Source organism: Armigeres subalbatus, chromosome 2, assembly GCF_024139115.2.
Source record: "Armigeres subalbatus isolate Guangzhou_Male chromosome 2, GZ_Asu_2, whole genome shotgun sequence".
NCBI lineage: Eukaryota > Metazoa > Arthropoda > Insecta > Diptera > Culicidae > Armigeres > Armigeres subalbatus.
In genome coordinates, this window is record NC_085140.1 from 307,991,132 (window position 1) to 308,018,581 (window position 27,450).

General features: G+C 38.6%; 1 long non-coding RNA gene across 1 annotated transcript; it reads left to right on the forward strand.

Annotated features, from left to right (window-relative positions):
- Positions 1 to 20,488: 20,488 nt before the first annotated feature.
- LOC134216706 (uncharacterized) lies at positions 20,489 to 21,804 on the forward strand. The gene is made up of 4 exons (XR_009980791.1): positions 20,489 to 20,817; positions 20,876 to 21,118; positions 21,172 to 21,239; positions 21,304 to 21,804. It is a non-coding gene; the product is annotated as an uncharacterized LOC134216706 (long non-coding RNA).
- Positions 21,805 to 27,450: the final 5,646 nt, after the last annotated feature.

Consider the following 27,450-nt stretch of genomic DNA (forward strand, 5'->3'; position numbering starts at 1 on the left):
CCTGTAGATTTCGAAGTCTAATGTTGCATTTGTTCCCTTGATAACCAGTAGATCCAAGAAAGGTAATTTACCTTCCTTTTCCTCCTCGTGGGTGAATTTGATGTCTTTATGCACGTTGTTTATCGCTTCCAAAATCCTGGGTAGATCTTTCCGGTTGATAATGCTGAAAATGTCGTCCACATATCTCCACCATTTCTCGGGTAGTACTCCTTGTTCCTCTAGGTTGTCCTCCAAATTCGCCATGAATAATTCGCACAAAAACGGTGATAGCGGATTTCCCATAGGTGCACTCTTCGTTTGTTTGTAGAAGCTTCCACGGTAAGTAGTTCTGTAAAGTAGTTCTCATTCATGCATAATCTTGCAAGCTTGAGATACATCTTTACTTTTCCTCGCCATGCCGTATCCGTCCGTTGTTCTAGTAGCCAATCCTCCAAAAGGTTCAGAGCATCCTTTACTGGAACGCTTGGGAACAATGCCGCTACGTCGAATGATACCATGATGTCCTCTTCTCCGATGTTTCCTGATTCTAATATCCTCTTGGTGAACTCCTTGGTGTTTACAACTGATCTGCTGGGGAACGGCTTCGGCATACTCTGGAACTCCTTGACTAACCACTTGGCCAAGTTTTGTGTAGGGGATCCCACTGATGAAACTATTTCTCGCATCTCTGTACCTGGCTTATGTATCTTTGGTAGTCCTTTGATCCTTGGTAACACAGGGTTCGTCATTTTAACCCGGGCTTCTCCGATGATCGTCTTGCATTCCTTTATCGTTTTATCCGTAAGTCGAATTAGTCCGGGTAGTGGGTCCACTCTCAAATGCCTGTATGGTCCTCCGTTGATTTTTGTCGTCATCTGTTCATCGTAGTCTTCTTTGTCCATTATCACCACTGCGTTTCCTTTGTCCGCCTTCATGTAGTAAACTGGTTTCTCCTTCAACTCATTTAAAATCCTCTTCTCGTCTTTGTTCGATGTCCCATGATGTCCTGCTTTGATGGCGTCTGCTACGATGTTTCTCACACTATTCTGGTCCCGCTGATCAACATTTCGTGAAATCGCTGTCTCAGTATCCACGATTATCTGCTCTAGGTCCGCTTTCTGGGTTGTCGCATACCCTAACCCCTTGTTGAGGTGTGCTAGTTGTTCCTCCGTAAACTGCTGTGTCGAACGGTTAACAACGAATCCCTCGATCATTTGTACTGTAGGGTTGGTCGTTCTACCTTCCGTCGCTGATTTCCCTCGTAGAATGGTAAATTTCTTCTTGTGCAGTCTCCTCTTCCTGTCCGCTTCAATTATATATTCCGTCGTGTCGAATTTTCATAATATTTACCAGGGTTGTTAACGTTAATCAACGATTAACGCCGTTTCGTTAATCCGTTAACGTTGATTTCAACGATTAACGATTTTTACGTTAATTTTGAAAGAACGTTAGTCAACGGTAACGTTAACGCTTTTCGTTAATTTAACGTTAACGGCTGCGTTATTTTTTTTACGTTATTGAGTAGCTATATGTGCTGTTAAAACCCAATTTTTAAACTACCACTTTGGCAGTTTTTTTTTATTATTTTATAGGCAAAGAAGTTTTTTTTGTCAGTATAAGTGAGATTTAGCCGTAAGCCCCTTTGATATTAAGATAATTGTAGAAACAGTAGTAGTAGTAGTAGACAATTCTCTGCTAATGCCGTCATTACTCAGCTATTGAATATCATCGCCCAGATAACAAAATATTCGATAATGTAAAAGGCACTAAGAAATCATTAAATTTGATTAACAATCCGGAATATGTTTTTGAACATAATGATTTCGCTATCAAATTATATTAATTAGTTACATAATGATATGCCCCATGGAAAAAACATTTTCATTTTGATTTTTTTTTTTGAGTGAAAAGAAAAACTTTATTCATTATCAATTTATAGCTTATAGGATTTTAGTGAAAACAGGAGAGCCAAATTTCATGGACAGCTGGAATTGAAGCACATTTTCCATATTATGAAATCTGCTTTATACATATGTATGAAAGCGGTATTTTTCACTAGCAACTAAAACCTGTGCTTTTGATGCGCACATCTTGAACGGTCTGAATATGTGTAGATAATAATTGGCAAGTTGCTTCTCTGTCAAAGTTGGTCTGACTTGAATTGAAAATACTTTCAGTATGACAATGTATTTTCATAGCGGTGATTGATTGTTATTATGCAGAACTTGATGGCAGATGAAAAACATTAACGAGTAGATTATCGCTGCTCGTTGACGTTAATTCAACGCATCCCGATAACGTTAACGTTATAATCCAAGTAACTCGACGCAAGGACGTTGACGTTGAACCAAGAGAAAATCAACGTCAACGGCGTTAATCGTTGATTAACGTTAACAACCCTGATATTTACTGCGAAGTATACAAAGAAGAAAATATTGTGAATCGTAAAAATACGGCAGCCTTCAGTGGGCTGGTCATCTACTGCGAATGTCGGAAGAAAGAATAGCGAAAACAATATTCAACGGAGAACCAGATAGGGGCCGGAGACTTCGTGGAAGGCCACGAACACGTTGGCTGCACGCGGTGGAATCGGACATGGAGACCCTGAACGTTCGGGGAAACTGGAGGAATATCGCCCAAGACCGACGATTATGAAGCTCTACAATACCCCAGGCATAGGTGTATCGACGCTGTAGCCAACCAGGTATTCAGGTAGGTGTTGTATTGAAATCAGATTTGTATTATTTCAATACAAACAATATCTGTTTAAATAAAAGGCTTACAGAATTGTAGAGTAGGCACACAGAAATTGCTCTCACCCCAGTTTACGCCCACCTATTTTAAAATATTTATTTCTCCAAAACTAGTTGTTGGAAACGGTTGAAGTTCAAGTTTTTGCATAATTATTTGATGATTATGTAGAAAAACTACAACTTTAACTGTTTTCAGCAACTAGTTTTCGAGAAATGAAGATTTTAAAATAGGTGGGTGAATACTGGGATGAGGATGATTTATGGGTGTCTTACCCTATATGCCTAGATATTATACAATAATTGTCAGATTTGTTTTTTGGGTGTAGGTAGTACAGCCCTGGTAAGACAGCATACCGGAAAATCAACAATCAACTCCGAAAAATGTAATCGAAAATACAGGATTGAGCAATCCGCAAAGGATACGGCAATGTTTAACGGAAACTGATTGGAAACTCGGTACTTGGCACTTTTGGACCCTGTTGGAACCTGCACGGGCTCCTTGCTCGAGAGCTGCAAAAGGTGAAGGTGTAGGTTGCAGCGATCCAGGAGGACCAATGACAACGGCCTGACGCTAGTCAATTTTGCCGCATCCAGAAGGATGGAATCCCGGCCAAGCTTCTAAAAGTTGGGAGTGACCGGCTGAACGAAATGAAATGATTTGAGAGGGAGAAGAAATGCCTTCGAGCTGGCTTGATGACCCCGTATGTCCTATAGATCTACAAAAAAGGACAAAGCCTCGATTGTGCCAATTATCGAAGTATAACCCTCTTCAATACCGCCTGCAAGGTAATCTCCCGAATTCTGTTTGGCATCCAGGGTGTACGATTTTTCCGGATCTTTATTGATCTCTAGTACTTTCATCCGGATTTCCAGGAGCGCTCACTTTGAGAATCTACCTATAATAAAAGGTTAAAGGACAAAATAATATACTTCCCAAATAATATTTTTGGTTTTATGACGGTCTTGAAAACTATTTTTCGCTCTAAAAGAATCCTGTAAAACCAGTATAAAACCCAAATGTTAGTGAGGTTAGAATCTGTAAATCAGCTACTCAACTCTTCATGAAATGCGGTATGCTCTCGATAACCAAATTTCTTTCTGTATTTCTCAACATTTTGTATCAAACATGTGTATAAAATGGAATGTTTCGAATTTTTTTCCATTAATGCTATTGAGCGATTCCAAGCAACTGCATCAAAATTCAACAAAATTGTTAATTCATGATTTTCTATTGAGTTGAAACTTTGCACAGTTTTTCAATTTCATCTAAATCGTCATTTTTCGATATCAAATCTTTTTATTGAGTCACGACTAACTTTTCAAAAGGGTGTATGTGAAAATGGTTCAAAAATATTCAAAGAGCTGCACAGCAAAAACGGAATGTTCGATTGTTATGATTTTTTTAGCAAAGTTAGACAACTAAATGGTGATTATTAAAAAAATGTACACCGTAAAAAAAAATTTTTTTTTGCTTTAGAAAATATCATTTTTGTCACAAAAACTCAAATATCTCAAAACCCTATCTTTTTACGAACGTATTTTTTTAGGGAAAACGGTCCATTATATTAGCTATCTACCATAAAAATTTGGTGATGGTAAACTAATAAACAAAAAAGTTATGACATTTCAAACATTTCACAATTTTCACACATAGTAAACGAAAAAAATTTCCGCCTGTTTTTTTTTCAAGAATCGCAGTTTGATGCTGATTTTATTGTTAAGGGCCTTGCGTGAGTTAAACAAGTTGTTTTTATGATATAAAAATATGACACAAACTCATCTACAGTTTTTACAATAGTTTCTAGGTCACACCAATCCGTGGTCACCCATTGCTCAAATGATAACTGATCAATATATTTTCTTCAAACTCAGCGAATAAAGTATTTTCCAATGATGAAGAACCTGGACAATCCGAGCAAGATCGTAGATAGCAATTTGATGTTGTATTTTCATACAAAAGACTACCAGTTAACATTTTAATATCCTTTGTTAAATTCATTCTTTTCAAACTATGTAAAATAAGATTAATATTCTCATGGGTTGTGCACACACACTCATTATGTGTTCCTGAATTGGAAAGAAGCTTGCATTGCCTTGGCCGAAGGCTTGCAAATAAGGAAAAACCTACTTTAATATTATCGTGAATTTCCTTGAAGCGTGTGTACGCTTCTTTCAAAGTCGTCATCATTAATCGTTTTTGAATTGCTTGACGCTTTCCATCTTTTTTTACTGATACATAATCTTTTTGACCAGGCATAGCTCGACTTACTTCATCATCTTCAAAATATTGAACTACTATTTCTTTTGTCTCATCTGTTAATGCAGTACTAGACCTAGTATTTTTGGTTGAAAGACAGTTATTTTTCAATTGTTTTGCCTCTTCTACTGTATTTCTATTGATTTTGAACTCATCAGTCTGTATTTTACACATCATCAGGTCTTAATTTAAAGAGGTTTCTTCGTACAGCTTCGTTTATTTCACGGTATTTTTTTTTTTCGGGTAATAAACGTAGTCCATCTTACTCCATTTAATCGGAGTCACTTTTATCCCAGCTATGCCCTCGTTAAAGCGTTCGATGTTGACCTTTTGGATACACTCTTCTTCCGATTGATTTGTTGAAACAGATTTCGCTGATGGTACGGTGGCAAGGCTCTCAGCACTTGATACTTCTGGCAATTCCTCAGTTGTTGTCGTTTTCGAACTTCCTGCGCTCTGCTCAACCGATGATATACAGATTGCTCTTTTGTCAACGTTTAGACGACGGGACGTGCAAATGCGTAAATTTGTATTCAATGTGGACATTGGAGCATAACCAGTCGCTTTCAGTTTATCTATGGTGCTTTTGGAGAGATTTCGTAACTCTTTTGAACACTTTTTTCCGTCAAACGGCCTAGAACAGTTGAGAAAGCGGCTACCCATGTTGTTCGTTATATTCCAATAAACAAAATCACTTTTAAGTTTTTACTGACTAGTTTGGTGTCATTTGCTTGACTGAACAAAAAAATTACCAGTTATAAGATCTTTAACAACCTTAGTGGTAGTAATTTTTTTGCTTTTTCGTGAGCATTGTCATGGTATGTATCTATCATGCATTTGTTGTTGAAGATACCCGTTTCCTCCCGATCATAAAGTCTATTCTCTAAGAGCAAGATTACCGGTGGTGAGTTTAAGCCGTTTGGCAGCGCAATTACTTGACACTTTACCAGTCGCAACTAAACGCGCTGCTATAACAGTAGCGCGACTGACAGGTGACCAAATATGGTAGATAGAAAGTTTTAAGATATTCATTAAGACAAAAAATGTCAGATGGATTTAATAAATAATAAATAATAAATAAATAATAGATAAGATAAGAGCGCTGATGAACTGTCAACTGTCAAACGTCACCGGTACGGAATACAGCAATCAAATTGAGAGCCGAAAATAGGGACCGATACGGAAACGAGTAACGAAACTAAAATGAAAGCGCTGCGCGGGTGATTAAATTGCTCGCGACCGATAATGATGCTCTAAGAGGTATATTTTTTGCAGGTAAACTATAGACGTATACGTGTATATAAATCTTTGATTTTGAAGCGTTTGTCTTAAAAATAACGTTTCTGATATGTTTCTTATTATCAACAGGTTTCAAAACTATTAAAAGAATTTTTCGCCAGTCACGTACAATGAAAATGATGACATTATCAATACTTTTGACCATAACGCTGGATCGTGTCTAAGTTTTTTTATAGATGCTATGAATAATTGAATCAAAATATCATGAAAACAACTTGTTTAAATCACGCAAAGCCCTTAACAATAATATCTGCATCAAACTGCAATTCTCGAAATAACTTACACGAAATTTTTTTTTTATCAAGTTTGAAAGTTGTGAAATGTTTGAAATGTCATAACTTTTTTGTTTATTAGTTTACCATCACCAAATTTTTATGGTAGATAGCTAATATAATGTAAAAAGATAGGGTTTTGAGATATTAGAATTTTTGTGACGAAAATGATATTTTTAAAGGTAAAAAAAATTTTTTTTACTGTGCATTTTTTCTTAAGAACTATCATTTAGTTATTTTAGTATTGCTGAAAAAATCATAACAATCGAACATCCCGTTTTTGCTGTGCAGCTTTTTAAATATTTTTGAACCATTTTCACATAAACCCTTTTGAAAAGTTAGCCGTGACTCAATATGAAGATTTGATATCGAAAAATGACGATTTAGATGAAATTGAAAAACTGTGCAAAGTTTCAGATATTTTCGAAATGGTCGCTCAGGATCGACTGGCATGGCTCCGTGAAATGCCTCTATTTCAACTTCTTGTGTTTCGAACGTTTTCTCGATCGACTTTTTATCTTTCGACTATTTTTTCCTACAGCCCGTTTTGTGGTGGCCCCACATAGTTAGTGCAGCTAAGACACCTTCATATTATCGTACTGCTGGATAACGTGCGGGTTGTTACAATATGTAGAAGCGTGACACCATGAAAACAGTTTGTGCACTGTAACAAACTGGCATATATCATCGCTCACAGTCGACAACACTGCAATTTATTATGTCGATCAGCTTCAAGTGATGAAATCGTGTTTGAGGTAAACCAGATCCAGAACCATAAAGTTGATCCCGGATCATCATTTATCGTTGTGATTTCCAGTTAGGTGATGAGCACGAATGAATGTAACGAAGTCAGTTTATTGATTCACATGGGTTGGCTCAATTTTGACTTTTTTAACTATTTTTTTCCCTTGTCATAAGACGAGTTCATACTATCCCATTAAAAAGAATTAAATGGGATAGTACGAACTAGTCTTATGACAACAAGAGATATTCCCCCGAAAGCTCAAAATAATTTTCTCATCATAATTTGTTTGGTAAATAATCTATTACATGCATTTATCTCTTAGACTAGGTGTTCCATGTTTGATTGACACTATCATCCTTATTTTCTATGCTCGATTTTGACTAACAATGCAAATCGTAGTTTCACACCACCACTAGGTGGATTACTCACCTTTTCACCTTTCATAACGCGCGGCAACGGAAAAAATGGTTATCATTTGGATAGGAAATTGCAATCCACTTTCGAAATCCGTCGTCAATTTGCCCGCAGTGGACGACGACCACGCTTTCGCTTATGCCTAGCCTAATGGAGTAGCTGATTGATTTTTGCGCTACTTTCATATCCGCTGCCGATGATTAATGTTGACAGAAATTTTCCCCGCTGTTAATTGGAAGAAAAAGAGCCAGTGGCGGACAATCTATTTTGGATAAAAGTATATTACGACAGGAAACCGACAGGTTCTCTCGGCAGGCTCGGCTGTTGCGCTTTGGCTTAACATTTCAAACTGACGATTGTTCCATTAAATTCGGTTCGTAAGTAATACTCAAAGACAACAAAGCTCGCTAACAATGTTAAACATCAAACTGAGATTGGTATGCAATAAACATGACTTTTCATTTATAGTTAACGCGTAGGTTGTTTGCATTTTAAAAGCCTTTTTAACGATTACTCAGTCTAATTATTGACGTTCATTTTTGTGCCTTGTCAAAAGCTGACTAAAAGTAGGAGATCGTAGTAGTCTTTGAAGGTATGCGGACGTTTCAAAATTTTCGGCTGAAGATTTTTCCCGTCTTAAAATTGATTCGGCTGATCATATTGGTACACGGGCTTTCGAAAAATGATTAGCCAAGTGCATGTCGACAGAGTCGGAATTTAGAAGTTTTCTGTGATGTAAACGTATCAGACCACATGCAGTGCCAGCGGCTGATGTTGCTGTGCGGGACCGGGAAGATCCGATACAAATGGCGACACGAACCTGATAGGCTCCAATGGAACATGAAAATGGTACCGTGAAGGCAACGCAGTTCAAGTAGGGGAAGGGGGGGCAAAATGCCCTAGCTAAGCAAACACTGATTTATTGTCTTATTTGTAACGCTATTCATGGGTATTTTTACATTATGCAACAGTTAAACAAGATAGCTAGTTGATGCCATTCAAAAATTGTCAAAAATCTCAATCATATTGATAATATTCACATTTCAAAAAAGTGGTCATATTCTGTTGCCGGAAAACTCATGAGGCAAAACGCCTTTTAGCTGGCAATTACTTGGGAACAAAGTACCATGCGTCGGCGAATCAGCATTCTGGTATGGATAGTGCGTGGAGACGCAAGTACATTGTAGGTTAGCGCCACTAGGGCGTTTTGCCTCGCCAAAATGTTAGATGTTTCTTCAAAATGTGGAAATTTTCGGTTTTTCCGACCTTCCCATACATTATTTTGAAACTTTTTTCGCCTAACCTACATAATTTTAGATCTAGTTTTGTTACGGCCATCTTAATGACGGTAAATATGACGGAAACCACAAAAGGCGTTTTGCATCGGGGGGGCGTTTTGGGGCCTCTTCCCCTACGGTACAATTTTCCGAGCAAAGTAACTGACTGCAGAGATGTCAATCAACCAGTTTCGCGCAATTTCGATCTTCAATAATCGTACGGATATTATAACGAATCTAATGGGACACCGGTGAGCTCTTTCCGATTTATTACAATTTTATTTTTATTCTTGTTTATTTTACATTTTATTTGTACATACTTACTCACCATTTTTTCAACTCCTTTATCTATGAAAGCTGTTTTGGTTTAGAACGCTTCCTTAAGTATATGATAGGACTATTACGATATAAAAACATTCGTAAGGACGTGGGTTTTCGTGTAAGTGTCTCTGCTTACAGGTCCACCACCCCCATTTTTGGCCCTTCATACAGCAATATGTTGAATTCAAAATCATATTGAAATTTGACCTTACTGTCAAGTGGAACCACATGCAGAGCAAGACTCTGGCCAGGATAATGGCTAACTACATGCTTACATACATACAATTGCTCGCTTAATTTCCTCAAATGCGAATTTCTGTTTTTCACTCCATACAAATTTATTCCCACTTCTCAACAGAATGCGAAGTGGTTCAGATTTGGGAGCTATAAGTGAAGTATAAATCTTCACATGTACGTTACCAACCCAAGAAAACTTCTCAGTTCCGCCGCATTTGCTGGCTCACGGAATTGCTGGATTGCTAATACGCGACTCTTCATCGGTTTAATTCCCTCAAGTGACAACTCATGACCAAGGAAATTGAGCTTGCTAGCATTGAACAAACATTTTTTCCAGATTCAATAGAACTCCATACTCTCAAGCGATTCATGAATGCTTCTAGACGTTTATCGTGTTCTTCTTGCGTCGAGCCAAAAATCAAAATATCATCTAGGTAGACAACTACACCTTCCAAGCCGGCGATCATTGTGTCCATTACTTTTTTAAAAAGTTCCGGAGCACAACAAATTCCTAACATAACCCGTTTGTATGTGAGAAAGTTTAAGGAATTCAAAAGTAATTTATCCCAAGTAACAATCTCAATGCTTCGAAAATTTATGCTAGGTTTATAGAGGTTTTATTACGGCATATAGAAATGCTTAAAGTTTTATTTTGGTTTTATTCAGTTGTCATTTAATTAGATCCGCAAGAGTACTTGAGAACTACCATAGATATAATTATCAAGATGTTGGGGTCAGAGTAAATTAGTACTCATTTTATGGTTCCAGTGTTCTAAACTTTGCGGTACCAGGCGGTACCCAGTAAAACTGAGCAACCTTTTGGTTTGAATTTGAATTTGTGCTAATTCTGAAAGTCGTCATGGGGATTTTCGAAGTTGTTTATTGTTTATTATTTCGCGATGTTTCAGTAATATGGCAAATTGCAATGATTAAAAAAATGTTTTCTAAAACTTTATAATCTTTATAATATTCTTGTTTTAGGGTATATTTCGGTACTATATTCAAGATTGGATATGCTTGCTAGCTCCTTTCAGGAACGGAGATAAGAGTCAAGCTACGGAATGAAGAGGATACCCCAGTATTAATAAAACTTCACGAGAAATTTCCTTTTCAGGGGACCTTCTGGAGAAATTCCAATTCTAGAGGAATTCTCAGAGTTTTCTAGAGGGGTTTTGGGGGTTTCCTTGTAGGAATTGTAGGATAAATGTGGACATTTTTGGAGAATCGCTTCTAGCCGGTTGGTGACATGATTTCGATGCTTTATGCGCCGCATTTGATGACGATAGATGTTGCCGGCGAATAGCGCCTCGTTTGAAGACCTTTGGACTTGCTACTCGTTTCACTTCTTAGGCGACGATCAAAGGTGCCGCCAAATAACAGTCTTGAAGGGTTTACTAGACGATATGCCGGATTCGCGGCTCGGTTTGACGAAGATTGGATTTCCGATGGAATTCAATGCAAGAGATGTTTTCTTTGTATTGAGACAGTCCATTTACAATAACGTTGACAGATAAATAATGGATTACATACCACCGGCGGATTTGAAACGTATAATTGCTGAATTCTCGCTTAACTTTCAAAAGGACCTAAGTAACATTTTTCATGAATTAATTTGAGTACTGCAATCAAAAGCTCTGTTGCTCTGTTGATTGCGCTATTCAAATTAATTCATGAAAAATCTTCTATAGGTCCTTTTGAAAAGTTAAGCGAGAATTGGACTGGTTCTGGCCTCGTCTCTCCCATTTTCCGATACGATTTTCCCATTTTCCGAACGATAAAGCAGTTTCCAGGTTTCTGTTCAGACCTGAACTCAGTAATTAATCACTCTCATCAATGACACTCTCAATTCATACTTATAATAATATTTTTTTTTTTGATCTTGGAGCACGTGGTTAGAACATTCATTCAGGATGTGTAGTTATTCCAAGTATATCTTATTCCACAATTGTTGAGGCATTAGCTGTAATTATTTTACAATTGCCGTAATATTACTAAAGGAAACTATTGTATAATATTACTGAAAAATATTATTTAGCATCCCACGCTCGGGCACTTTTCAACCCAAATCCTCTTTCAACATTTGATCAGTACTCCTATCCTTTGTGCGCCTTATGAAGTATAAATGTAATTTATACGTCTGAATTGAAATGATTACAGTATTTTCGTGTTACTGAACTTGACGATTGATTTTGTTCTTCAGGATGCGTGATTGAGTGTTTGTAAAGTTTCTTTCAAATGTGGCAGTCTCTACCTTACAGATTGCGGCTTAGTTCAGTTCGAAATACAGGCCGGGCCACAGCTGTTGACGCGCAGTTTGTCGCAGTAAAATTAATTGTGAAAAGAATCGAACAAATCGGATTCGTACGGAAGTATCAGTCGTCCATAAACAAAACTACGGTAGGGGCAGTAGGGGCAATATGAACATACGGGGCAATATGAGCCACCCTCATTTTGAGCTTATTGACAAGTTTTATCATGTAAAAGTTATATGATCTTTAAGAGGATGCTCCACATATGCATCAACGTGAAAACCGCATTAAAATTCAATTCAAACATGAAAATATACTTGAAAATGTAAATTTTTACTGCATAGGCAAAATTATTATAAGATTTCAAGTTTATAAATAAGGTTTTGACACAAAACTGATTAAAATATAGATCAAAAATACACCACAATCAAAAGATATATTATAATCGAATATTGTGCACATATGTTCATATTGATACAAATCTGAATTTATCATAAAACTTTTTTTTTCCCAAAACCAGTCTCTATGGGGCAATATGGGCATACCTGCATAGAACAAGATATCTGGCCTTAAAATGCGAATAAGTTCAAATTTCAGTATTCAAATTCAAGAATATTATCATATATGTAAGATTCATTACGAAAAAATTACAACAGCGCATTACTGCGATAGAAACAGAAAAAATGACCATTGACCAATTGAAATGTGGCTGTTCAAACGGTGAAGAGTGGCAAATCAGTTCAGTCCGCTGTTGTGCAATTTTTTCATTTTATTTGATATGGAATACACACAACTGTTGTAGGAATATCATATTCTTCTATATTACGATACTTTTTTCGTCTAAATAAAGGTTTTGGAAGGGTGGCCCATACTGCCCCAAATGGTGGCTCATATTGCCCCGTATAGTCAAAATCAATACATTTTCAAAAGTGCATTCCAACAATTTCCAAACGCATTTTTCGTCATTCATCGACGAAATATGAAAAGTAACATTCTCTAGTATAAGTCAACTACATTTGAACGATGCTTTTTTGAGCTTTTCAGCGCTTTTCAGAACGATTTCCTTAGGTGGCCCATATTGCCCCGATCACCCCTATGCCATAACACGGCCATCATGCCTGGTATGAGCATCATGACACGAAAGAAGCACCTAGGGTCTCATGGTGTTAGACGGGTCCCGCTACACAGGATCGTCGGATCCTGGACACTCAAGCACACAGTATTTCCGTCGGCATATTTAGTAAAGGGATAGAGAAACGGAAATATTAGTGCTGTCCAATGAGCAGCTCGAAGCTGTTCCCGTACTGCTCTTTCTTTTTCGTCAACAAATGGACATGAGAGGGATGGGAACAACTTCGAGCTGCTCATTGGACAACACTATTATGAACGCATGCTTTCCGTGGTTCAATTAGTGTCCAACCAGAAGGCTGGACGAATGGAGCCAAAGCAATTGGTCATAAGTAATGGGGTTTCCTACTCTGATGTATAGAGGAGTACGATTTCGCGAAAAATAAATTGTAAAAATTTTAATCCGTGGCCTCGTTGCCGGTCACGACACGAGTTGGTGAGACACCGGTATAAGGACGCCCAAGTGCGTTTCCCGCCGAATAATTGGTCAGCCACCGCCTTGAGTTAATTCTGTACGCCGCATCCGGATTCGGCCACCCGTCAGTGGCTTCAAAATTTGCCGTTCATACTATCGTCCGACATATAGTCGATACCTACGACGTCACCCGACCACCTTCTTGTTAAAGCAACTGTTGTCCGTCAAACCCACCACCGCCGCATCGTAGGCCGTTCGACCGTTTGTAAGCCGCGTAATCAGCTCACCTCCGGCCGACTACCTTGTCGCTCGGAGCCCTTTGGCTGTATAATCGCGCGGCCGCATATCGTCCGTTTTTTCTTTCGGCCGTAGCCGTGTAATCGTCCATCCTCCGGCACATTTACTGTACCACCATCACCCGCATTGTTATCTATCTGGCCAACCACGAGATCGTTCTACAACCACCCGTCGGCTGCTTCAACGGCCGACCACTCGTTTTTCGACACCGAAAGCCATTACGGCTTGCAGCCCGCTAGCCGAATCATCGTTCAATATAACGTCGGCCGCGTCATTGCCCTGATTTCCTCTGGCTGAATTTTCCTTCTTGTTGGCACCTTCCTCGCTTGACCACCCGACCACCGCACCTATGAGTGTTTTTTGGTAATAAAAACCTCTATGTAGATTTTTCAATTCCATGGTTAGGTCCTTCACGCTCCCGAAAGCTTCCCCACACCAGTGACCCTGAGACCCGGAACAAAAGAAGTCTTCTGCGCCAGCCCAGACAGCTGCCGTGGCTAGACCAGCAGCTAGGGGTTAAGGCCAGTTCCCTTCTGGAACGAAGCGGTTTTGGGGCCATAAATTTAGACTCTTATAATTTGCATCTCATATTATTGCCAAATTTCATAGCTGAAAAAAAAACAAACGTTTAATAAAAATGGAATACCTAAATAATAATGCGACGGATGAATCTTATCAAGAGTCAGCAAACATTTTCCTTGATTGTTATTGTTTGGTAAAAAAATCTATATACGAAAATGTTGCTATGGCATCAGTGCTAAACCATGTTCTAAAGGTCGTTCATAGATTACGTATTGTTTGCAAAGATGACATAACTGGGTACCGAGGATTGTTCATAGTGTGCGAAACTGGAACCACTAAAAAATCGCTAGTTTCATATTGATGTTGGAACTACGTTTTGAATTCCAATATAAAACCACAGCTCCTTAGGTTTTATAATGCTCCTGTGTCCCTCCTCAGAGTTAAAAAATGGAACTGACATAAAGCCAGCAGTTAAGTTATATGTTGGTTTTGATCAAGACTTATAAAAGCTGCCAAGCTTCGTAGAGTCCTGTATAAAACTCACATATAACCTTTACTCCTGAAGAAGACCTGCATAGGAATACGAAACTTAAAACTACTACTATGGATAGAAACTAAATTTTCAGCACAAATTGTTTGACCCACGGAAGTTTTTTCATTTCGCTTTCAGTCGAAAATGAAAAAAAAAACATTAGTTTTTCCTTGTCGTGAGTTAGGTAGGGGAACTGTTCCGATCTCCATCTCACTCACTGAAAATACATTCATCTTATCGGGAAGTAAAGAAATACGGCACCAATTTCTTCGCTTCTTTTTGTCAACATGCGAACTCCTGCTGACAAAATCACAAATCAAATACCTTTCCATTGCTCTGCTTTCAATGGGATGAACATCGGAGCCATGAGTTGAAATCCAGGAGCAGCTCCCTTATATATTTAAGTCGTTGAAAAAACTGTTCAAACAGCATTTGCTCATGAGGGGTATGAAAATATGTATTTAATCCATACATGCTTTGCCAATTTAACACGAGTAAAACACTTTTATGGTACAAAATATACCATTTAACAATTGCCACTATATGCTTTTTAATTATTAATTAATTATTAAATAATTATTTTTAAAAGTACTTTCATTCGATGCCGAGGGCAGAAAAAGTTTGTTTATGATTTTTTTTATGTGTACACTGTCATGTTGTCATTATATATAAAACTACCAAGCTTTAGGTTTGACCAAGATAAAACTTGCTAGTCGTAACATGGTCTTGAAAAAGGCCAAGATAAAACCTCTAGGTGTTTGAAATGCCCAGATAGGGCCAGTTCAGGAGTGATGGTTATATAGAGGCATTTTTTATGCAATCAAAGTTTTATTCGAAAAAATGTCGCCGATATGAAAAAATAATGAATTTCATAATCGAAATATCATGCAAATTTCTGTTTCACCTTTTAAACGGTAAAATTGGACATCCTAATAAGTTTTAGGAACAATGCTTTGATTATTTGATCAACCAAAGTGGTTATTCATTGAAATTATTTTTAAAGTAATTAACTAAGGTAATCAATTGAAAAAACGAAGGAGGCTTGGACCGGGTAGGATGTGTTTTTCAACGCTTGACAGAAATTTTCTTTTTTCAGGGTGAAGATTTCTGAGATCGTTGGAATTGGCAAATGAAACTAGGGTAAAACGTCCTATCGTTGAGGTATGCCCTAATGTTGCGGTAGTGTTAAAGTAGTCCATTCTGGATATAATACCATTGAAAACAATTGTGGGTACGCTAAAACTCTTCGAATTAACGACTAGAACAGCTTTTGTTTGACAAAATTGCGTTCAAAATGATGAAAAATCAACATTTTTCGTTAAAAATTTGAATCCCTTGAGCCTATTATTGCGGTAGTGCTAAGGTCCTATTGTTGCGATATCACTTTCCATAAGAATTACATGCAATACCGCAACAATAGGACTGACCTTCAAAAATATCGCAACGATAGGCAACTGCGTCCTATTATTGCGGTAGTTTGTTTTTATTGTGATAAAAACAAAACAACATAAGTTCAGCACAATTCACGTAATATTTACGAAACTATAGTTAACGAGCATCCTATTCAACTACTACAATATGGAATTCGACCAACAGGTAATTTTTGAAGAATTTTTGTAATAATTTTCATTTTGAAACGGTGCTTAAACCCTCCATAATAGGTCGTTTTACCCTACTCCCAGATTTCTTGTGACGGCTGCTTGTACAACGAGCTATGGATTTTTGCTGATTAACGTTGGAAATACTTTCATATGGGAATCCAATAAGTATACTTTACGTGCATTCATTTACGCTTCTTCATCCACTCAGTACCAGTGCTCAAACTCTAAATTTACAACTTACTGCTTTTATTCTATTTTTACAATTATAGATAATGAAAATTTGATGGTTTGACAAACTTTCGATAACCTTTTAAAACTGACAAAACATAACACATTGACATAATTGCATCAATGATTACACCTTTTTCGCAGATAAGCTCTTGACATGTACTGGTTCAACAGATCTTTTGTTTTAAGCTTTATTCGAATATTTTTAAAGAAATTTATAATTTTAGCATTGAGGGTTTCATGATTCTTTACAAGTACTGTATACAAATCTAATAATTCTATTTGCTGACGAAGAAGTAGGAATTTTACAGTTTTGTTTGTACCTGGATTTGTACGATTTTTGTGGAGTTTCTGCGCGAGATTGTGGCGCCTTGTTATTGTAAATGAAAGTGTATTAATATCCTATACACCTATATTCATTCTGAAAGGAGAGAATTAATCTGTTGAGGCAACTATGCCTGACTGTTCTTGTTTTCAGATAAGAGCAGTCGGTAAAACTACCGACCGTAAATTATTAGTTAATAGCGTAATTATTTTGTAAACCCAAAAAAAGCGAAACTTCAATTGAATGTACTACGCCATTCAATAGGTTCTATATTTAAAAGTGATGCTGATGTGTTTTTTAAAATACACAATCGAGATTCGGATTTTTCCAATGCAATAAGTGTACACTTCTTCCAGCACTTATTTCTAGAGCGTTATACAAGTGGCGTGGCTTTATAATTATTTCAAACTGAAACAGGCTTCCGAAATCGAAATGCTTACAAATAATTTTAATTGATTGAAAAATTGTTAATTTTGATATGGGGTAGGCGGTATTTTAGCTCGACTCTAACGAATAAGGGTGAATTCGAATCCTAAAAAATAAACGTTTTGAGTGGGTATATAGATTCTTGACGTTGCTTTTGCTTTCGAGAAATTAATTAAAGGTATACAATTATTGGAAAATCTTTAAATATTCCATCTTTGTACGCAAAGCAAAATTTGATTTACAAATTTATATAAATGTTGTATTTTGTTCCCCCAAAAAATGTTGTGATTTTATTAAAGCATACAGCCCCTGTAAACACATAATAGCCCCATCTTTGCTGAATTTCCTATTCAATAGGAACATCTTCCTATTCAATAGGAAGATTATGAGCAGTATGTTTGTTATAAAACGAGGTGATCCAAACTAATTGGTATGTATCATACAGAATTTATTAGCATTGTCAAATAATCTACATATTCTCTAATATTTGACAAATTTTGTAGTCAAGTCTAGCTTTATTATATGAAATCCATTTCAATATAAGATAGCTGGCAGTATACTTTTCCACTTTTCTGTCCGTTTGGAAAACAGAGCTAATGTCGCTGAGAATATTCTGCAGTAGTTATCTCAATTCATTGAGAAATTGATGCAAATAATGGGTCCATTTATTTGAATACTTAATGATTTTTTCTATATTTTTAATACGTATTAATCCGATTTCGTTATATGCATCGTATTTTTGGGTTCTAGTTACAACGAAATCGTATAAACATTCCCTGCTCCCCACCATAATCGTGATGGAGTCCATGAACGTGTACATTTTAGTTTTTTGATTGATTTTGCCTTTGCTGCCCAAATGCTTATTAGCAACTAAAATATGAAAAAAAACACACATTTTTGCCATTCTCGTACAACAAAGTTGTACCGAAAGGCTATATCATTTCACTCCGAATACGAACTTTTTATATAGGTCTAGGAGGCCCATAGTGTTATATACCAATCGACTTAGATTGTAACATGATCATTCATATATGATTTAAAAACACTGATACACTCCATTTTCATTCTCTTGTAGAAAGGGTTAATCAGCTGCTAAATTTGCTGAGCTGAACCAGTTCGAATTTAGCAGCGACAGCAATACCCTGGGCAACGGAACTTCTACAGCTTCAAAACTGACGAGCACCTTCGCAGTCGCCGAATCGTCCGCAGTTGAGCATTGCAGCTACAATTCCGATGGGAGAAAAGTAGGATGAGAAATGCGAAATGCATGAAACTTACGTTGAAGATTCGTGGTGCAGTCCAAAACAGAAGCTATTTCGATAGAAGAGGAACTAAACCGGTGAGCACGTTCCAATTCTTTACTTTCAATGTTTATTGCATTGTTTATAAAAACAAATAGATTCTTAAAAAATACCACTAAATACGTACAGGGCATCGTTTGCTGCTATTGCCGCGGATATTGTGGGAGTCCCAGCTATCCGGTTCACGCTTTAGTTAGCAACGGTGGCTCTTCTCGACCTTCTATTCCCTGAATAGTTAGTACGAATAAGGGCGTCCCTGTGAAGTTTTGCTGTACCTGTTATCGCTCACTAGTCCATCCAATTTCCTACACTCTCCGAAGGCACTTTTCTTGCTTCAGAAGTGAATCCTTTTTGCAGTACTAGTCTTCATAACAAAAAGGGCACCATAACGGAGCATGAGATCTGATCAAATTATTCGTAGTACTATTTGACCAACACTCCCAGCTGAGTGAGGGATAGAGGATGACAAACACAAAAAAAAAAATTAACTAAGGTAATCAATTAAACTTGAAAAATTCTAAATAATAACAAATTAACGAAGCGCATTGTCAAAATACTGATTATTTATCATGGTTTCACCATGAAAAATCCCTGGCATGCCTTCAAACATGCATAGAACAATCAAAGCCAGATATGAACTTTTATTGAACTGGCTGATAATAATTCTTTTATTTTTGTTGTTGACATGTAATCCATGTATTGCAGGAAGAAAAGCATATTTTTTCGAGTACAAACAATAAACAAATAGTCAACCTGAGAGTTGACAACTGTTTCATTATCGGCTTATTTGTTGTTGTATCATAGTCATGAAGTGGTTGAATCATGGTTATATAGTGGTTCTCAAAACCACCAAGTCTAGAGGAGGTTTATGTTGCATGTTTTATGTGAGACTTGAAGTATATTATAAAACCGTTGGTTCTGAACTGGAACGCATAATAGGTTTTAATGATTGCAATAAAACTGGGCCAACTGGCTGTAACATGGTTTTATAGAAATCTACAGGAGGTTGTGGAAACTGCGAGGACTGCATGGAAGGTTTTGAGATTAGGTTTTGAAGAACGCTATAAAACTCTGATACAACCTTAATTGTTACTTGGGATTTATTAATCTCACTTTGTTTCAAATTGATTTACAGTTACCTGAACAGACCATACTTGGTAATGGAGGTAGTAATTTCTCTCGACTTTTCTGAAAGTTCAAGTTGATGGTACGCTTCCTTAATGTCCAACTTGGTGAACTTCTTGACATTGCCTAACCTCCTAAAATTTCATCAATTAACGGCAACGGATGTGACTCGCGGAGAATAGCCTGATTAGCACGTCTCATATCTACACAGATCCGCACTTCCCCAGAACTTTTCAATATTGGTACCATCGGAGAAACCCACGCCGACGGACCATGTACCTTCTCGATTATGTCCAGGTCCAATAACGATTTCAGCTTGTCATAAATATTCCCTTCTAGTGCAATCGGTGCACGCCTGTATCCTTGTTGCACCGGTTGAATCGATTCGTTGATAGGAATTTCAACGACGATACCTTTGATTTTTGGGAACCCGATTGGTCCGAAACCCGAAACTGACGAAATGTCGGATCCAACGTTTAGCACTTTTAGTTGTTTCGCTGTCTTGTTTCCTAGTAGATTTCGCTGTCCTTGATTAGCAATGTAGAACTTAGCATCTACCCGCATTTGACCTACCTCAATGATCGCTGTAAACATTCCCGAAATTTGCATCGGCATGCTGGTGGCATAAGTGACTAATTTTCGGTCCACAGTCTGACTGTATTCTAACACCTTAATGCCCGCGTTATTGATCTTCTTCCATGTTTCCTCCGTGATGATATTTGTATCCGTCCCGGAATCAATAATCATGGGAACTTTAACTCCCCCTACCACAAACTCAAACATTGTTACAATTTTTGAGATATTGCCGACAAAATGTACAGTAAATTTCCCGGAGTGGACACCGGTCAATAAACGCAGACAGTCGTACGATATCGCCTCTAATCTCTTTCGCACACCGTAAGTTGACCCCTTCAATAATAGCGCACAAAAACACATACACTAATGGCTCGAAGCAAGATAGAACATCTCGCACAATAGCCACATCAGAGTGATTTGATCAACCAAGTGTGAAGTACCTGGATTGAATAGTGCATGCAATCCTGAAAGGTGGCACAGGTTGCGTATTAAGATCCCTCTAAAACCATCACCAGCATCACGTTTTCGAAAACCAGAGGTAAATTAACGAGATTCTGCCTCATTTTTCCATTTCTAATGGGCATGATTCACCATAGGAAAGTGCTTCAAACCACAACCACGTGCAGTCAATCGGTCCGAGAAGCCAACCATAAAAGGTAAAGTGCATATCAATGCCTTTTGATGCATCATACCTAGCTCCAATATTACATGCTTTCAGGCTCGGTTGCATGTCCCGAGCGACTATCCGGCTCGATTGTAAAAGCGGTGACAGGGTCTAGTCCTCCAGATTCGGACACTGCTAAGGGTGACAAACGTAGATGCCAACACATCCGACACAGGTAGTATTCGCACTCTGCTACCTAGAAAGTGATCATCAACTATCCGTTTACAGATTCCACAATATACGGTTCACACGATTGGCACTCGTTGGCAGCCAAAGACACAGAAGGCCTTCAATAGGTAAGCTCACGATCAATGCAATACCGAGTACAGAAGCTAATTGCGCTCGATGGCCCTTCAATAGAAGGCCTTTTGTTTGCAGCCTTGCATTTGCCGGTGAATCGACATCTGTACGCTCGTTGAGCGAGTATCGCACGGCGATCCCAAGCTGGTGGTGCAACTTTGAGGTGCAGGGAAGTCACGGGTGGTGCAGCAGATGATACGCATTGTGCGACATTGAACCGGGTACGACGCAACAAAAGGTAGTGCGACGGAGAGCGTGCGACATCAAGGAAGTAGCATCGATTTGCAGTGTGCATTCTGCTCGTCCGAGATTGCCAGGTGATGCTTCATGCAACAAAGGCACACTAGCGAATGTGCGCTGATAGCGATAACGACGATGCACCAGATGCAGCAGGGGGCCCCCATCGATGCTGATAAACGGACGGAGGATGAGAAAATGTATGTACGTTAGGCAAATTAGCTGTAAGAACATTATGTGAAATGAATACTCAAATGAACCATCATTGCCAATTCTCCATTATTGCCGATTTCATGTTTTCTACTTTGAGTCAATGAGCTGGGGTTTGAGACACAAAATAACACTTTGTGCAATTTGTGTAGCTGGTCGGGAAAGAAATTTTGAAGCTTTATAATAGCGAAGGAGATTTGCGGGAAGAGCCGTGTGTTCTACGTTATCGAATGCATTGTGTGCTAAGCCGCGTGACTGAAAATCGTAACAACATGTTTTTACCCATTGCATAAAAAAATTCTTTCGGTGTTTGTTCTGCTTCTCCAATCATTCAAACTCTCTTCGGCTTGAAGTTCACCAAGCTGTTGCTTGAACGTGACGTGAGTAAAATTATCAACTAACTAGCTTATCATCCCTACCGATTCAGATGCAACAGGAGTCCGGTCAATTTCCTTTACCTGCTGCTGCACATCTGCCAATGTAGATCCGAGTATGACAATTTCCTCCAACGACATATCCTTTGCTAAGATTTGACGGCGTAGATCAGAAGATTTGCAACCCTCAACAATTTGTTCAATGATCCTATCATCGCCTTCACGAATATCGTATCGACCAAATTCGCACCGTTTCGCGTGAATGCGTTAACGTAGGATAAAATCAGCGAATCTTTCATCCGACTTTTGTATAATTTGTCGAAACAAGTGGCGTTCATAGTTTCGCCAGTGCTTGAAAGATCGTGTTAAAGTGCGCGTCGGTTTGGTTCAAATTACGCGTTTCTCGGTATGCAAAAGTTTCTAAGCTTACATTGTGTGAAATTTTCTCTTAATTGCGGGACAATCTACGTAATAAATGAAAGTTGATACAGTTCTTGAGTGTGCGTTGGTTCGGTCGTATAAGCGCGATCCTTATTATGCAGAAGCCACCGAGCCTGCATTGTATTAGTTTTTCTTTGTCGCGATACCATGAAGGTAAAAGAGTTTTTAAAATAGTGTTCACTTGAAAAGTAGAACGGTCTCGAGGCCACAGATTTTTGTTCTGCTTTGTGCGGTAAGTTATTCAAATAATTAAGTGCGCGATCGGACGTGTTTGAACGGTCTCGAGATCACGGAATTTTTGTTCTACTTAGTGCGGTCAGTAATTGAACTAATTAGTGCGCGATAGTCAAACTACACGTTATACACAGCATGCCGTTTACCACGACGAACCCTGCTACATGCCCTATCCCATATTTTCCAACATCCCAGTGATATCTCGTGGAAGTGCAGATGACTCTTCGGCTTCCATCAAAGCGAGTATCACGTCAACATTTTCCTACCCATTCCTTAATTGACCTGCATTCGGACACGGCCGGCACTGGTATTGCTTTATATTGGGTCACCAGTTTTTACACATTGAGGATGATATTAGTCCCAAACATCATCTGTTGGTTCTCTGTGTAATTACAGCTGGCCTGGCAATAACGGAGTAGCAACCGTGGGCGGTCAATCATGCTCATGCTCATGCTCATGCTCAAAGGCTGACTAATAGTAATAACCCAGCCAACACAAAGTCGTTTATGCTAGCGAATAAGTGTACAAGGTGGAGGCGATATAGGCGCATTGCTCCATTTGGCTGCATGCAAAGTGTACGTATATGGCCTCCACTTTATACACTTATTCGCTATGATATACGATCTTGTGTTTGCTGGGGAACCGGTATGCACACGGCTTTTTGAAAACTGTTAAGCATTAAAGTACTACTGCATGACGAAATATACAACTGCTGGAGAACGAAAGTGTCCATATCCTATTGAACATCTTGGAAATGCGTGTGTGTTAAGGAGGTTCTTTGGTATGGGGTATCCTATCCTGAACCGGAAGACTTTTCACTACTTTTAGAGAAAGAGAGGGCACAGGACAATTCGATAGCTACGAAAAGCGGGTTTGACGTGGATTTCCGGATGTCCGGAACATGAAAATTTGCCAGTGATGGGGATCTTACGACGATGGTCCTGTGGAACTCAGGTTGATATTCGCCTAGCGAAGCTAAAGCGAAGTATTCCTCGGATGCGTTAGCCACTTCAGGTGATTCGGAGTACGATCTGAGCGCATTCACTTTTCCCCATAGTTCAGCGGAGAATTGATCAGGGTTAACAGAGCAAGGAAGTCCGGCCATTGTTTTCTTCTGGCCTCTCGAATAACTAACTTGCATCTCTTTGTACAAACTAACCTTGCCTGGATGAAGCCTCCTGAGCTTCCTGAGTATAAAAACTGGGCAGATGCAAAATTGTTTGATTTTTTATACAAATATTGTGTTTTGCAAGCTTTTCTTACAATACCTTAGGTTACATTTTCTGAATAAGAATCCAGAAATTGCTATGGGCACTGCACTGCCGCTAACCGCAAGTCGAGCACATCTGTATATGGGCCTCCATATACAGATGTGCTCGACTTGCGGTTAGCGGCAGTGCAGTTATTAAAACTGCAGTTCTTATTACAATTTTGGTTGGTTTTTATTGTAGAAGCATATTTATACATACACTAGCTTTATGTACCCGGCCTTGCTCGGAATTGCCAGTTTGGTTTGCAGTTTTCTTTTACAATCGGAAAATGATAAACCCAATTGATCAACAGGGTATTTGTGTTCACTTATTCATACTTTATCATTTGATTAAAAGAAGGCATTTGGAAACATTGACTGATTTTGAAGAAGGGATCGTGGGTTTGAAAGGTCTTATTCCGGGAAAACGTCTATTTCTAAAGAAGGAAAACATTCATCGATGCCATATTCGGGCAACGCATAATTTTAAAGAAGGGATCACACCCACCATTGCCTTATTCCGGGCAAATGCCTACTTTTGAAGAAGCAATCACATCCACCATTCAGCAGGAAACACATTAATCATTGCTTTTCACTGGGCATACAATTATTCCGATGAACAGCAATACCCAATCCCAATACCGCCCCCCCCCCCCCCCCCATTCCAAAAGTCCCTTCCAGCCTCTCTATAATAGTTTGTGCTTACGTGTTTGGTTTGAATTGACCTTTGCGATAAAAAGGTATACTAAACTGTTCGTTTAATGAATATATCTGATATAGTCTTCCTTAGACAGATTTTTTTTTCCTCGTTTGTCGGGTGAAGATCACTGCGTCCAGATTTTAGGACTATTGTGATATACCCTTTTCCTTAGACAGATAATATGGGTTCCAAATTTGGTGGACATCGATAAATGGGTTCAGAAGTCATGCTGAATTGATCGATAACTACACAATACCCCCTCTCCCACACCCTCCCCTTTTTTAAAATTACTTAACCACATCCACTAAAATCGCTTCCTTAGGACAGACAATATTTGATACAAATTTGGTTCAAATCGGTCATGAGGCTCAGGATTTACATTGAGTTGATCGATTGCTAAACAATATCCCTCCCCCATACCCTCCCTCTTTTGTAAAGAACACCCCTCCTCCCACACCCTCCCTCTTTTCCAAAGAGCATTCCTTACCCTTCTATCGTCCCCTTCTTAAGATAAAGAATTTGTGTTCCAAATTTGGTCGAAATCGGCCAAGGGGTTCATAGTTTACACTGCGTTGACCGATAATTAAGCAATACCCCTCCCCCCATACCCTCCCCTTTTTCAAAGAGCATACTTAACCTCCCTATCGTTCCCTCTGTTAGATAAAGGATTTGTGTTTCAAATTCTGTTGAAATCGACCAAGGGGTTCAGAATTTACACTGAGCTGACCGATAACTAAGAAATACCTCCCCACCCCTTCCCTTTTCCAAAGAGCATGCTTAACCCCCGATCGTCCCCTTCTTAAGAGAAGGAAATTATGTTCCAACATGGCCATTGGCCACAGGGTTCAGAATTTAAACTGCGTTGATCAATAGTTAAGCAATACCCCTCCCCCCATACCCTCCCCCTTTTCCAAAGAGCACGCCTAACCCCCCTCTCGTTCCCTCTGTAAGATAAAGAGTTTGTGTTTCAAATTCGGTTGAAATCGGCCAAGAGGTTCAGAGTTTACACTGCGTAGATCGATAACTAAGCAATACCCCTCCCCCTTTTCCAAAGAGCATGCTCAACCCCCCTATCGTCCCATCCTTAAGATAAAGAATTTGTGTTCAAAATTTGGTTGAAATCGGCCAAGGGGTTCAGAATTTAAACTGCGTAGATCGATAATTAAGCAATACCCCTCCCCCCATACCCTCCCCCTTTTCCAAAATGCATGCTCGACCCGTCCCCACCTTAAGATAAAGAATTTGTGTTCTAAATTTGGTTGAAATCGGCCAAGGGGTTCAGAATTTACACTGAGTTGACCGATAACTAAGCAATACCCCTCCCCCCACACCCTCCCCCTTTTTCAAAGAGTATGCCTAACCCCCCTATCGTCGTCTCCTCAAGATAAAGAATGTGTGTTCCAAATTTGGTTAAAATCGGTAAATGGGTTCAGAAGTTATGCTGGAACATACATACAAACATACATACAAACATACATACAAACATTGAGTTTTATATATATATATAAAAAGATAGATAGATTGTGCCTTGCAACAAAGTGACAACTTTCGTGATCATTTTCCAAGGCTCTCATTGCACTATGGGGCGGCTCCATACAAGTAGGTGGCCGAAAATATTTCCATTTCATTTCAGCAATATTTCACACTTATATCGTAGATTAATGTCTAAAATACGTAAAATACTTGTTTTGCTAGTCATTATTGCTTCTAAGGTCTACAAACTTCCTGGAATACAGCCCTTAAATCTCCATAGAATATATCCCTTTTATCTACGAACGTAACATGTACACAGCAGTCTATAGATATGTATTTTATTGAAGCACAGACCTACAGTCCGAACTAGAAAATTGTATTTTGTTTTTGTGTGTATTGAGTTGTACATATAAATTTGGATTAGACCATCAGGTCTATTAAAAAAAAACTTTTATTATTCTTAATAAACACTTTTACACATTTTTGCTTAGCTTATCACTACTGATCACTGCTAGAACGATGTTAACTACTTAATTGCTGATAACTGAAAGAGGCCGATCGAAGGTTCGATCGGGCTTTTGTAACCTAAACTTGCTGACAGGGCAATCCTATGGGCACGTTGGTCGGCTTGGACTTTGGACTCGGATGGTGTGACTTGATAACTGCTGATCTGGTAATTTGGTTGGTGGTGATTGAACTGGTGCGTCACGTAATTCCTCCGGGGGGTAAGATCGAACGTCCTCGTTCGATTGAGAAATGTTGAACTTTTCCGACTTCTTGAGTTTCCTATCCTTTTGAGATGTTTTACTTTGATAACGACTTTCTTCCTACGGAAACAAATAATTGCGAGAGTTATGTTGATTTCTGTTGTGGTTGAGAGAACTCCAAAAAGTCCATAAAACCATTTTTTTTTCAAATTGCTGCAGCTGAATGTGGTCAATGCGATGTCGATTGTTTGAAGTCTCCAAGCTCAGAGTTGATAAGTTTCGTTTCTGGATTAAGTTTCTGTTGATTGACAAGCTCGGGAATACTCCTGTTAACTGAACTGTGCTGCTGAATGTTTCCTCTGAAGTGAATGTGTTGTTTGCAATGGTAAGAGTGCAATTTTGGAAATGTAATAGGAAATTTCCGGTCAGTTTCCTATCATGGGGTACACAGTTTGAACTTAAGTGTTCATTTATTGCATTGTTTACAAGTACCTTGTTTCCAGGTAGTGCTATGAAATCGGTAGAGTTTGTCTGCAGTACTGTGCAGTGACTTTCTAGCCCCATTATAATTGGGAAGAGGCA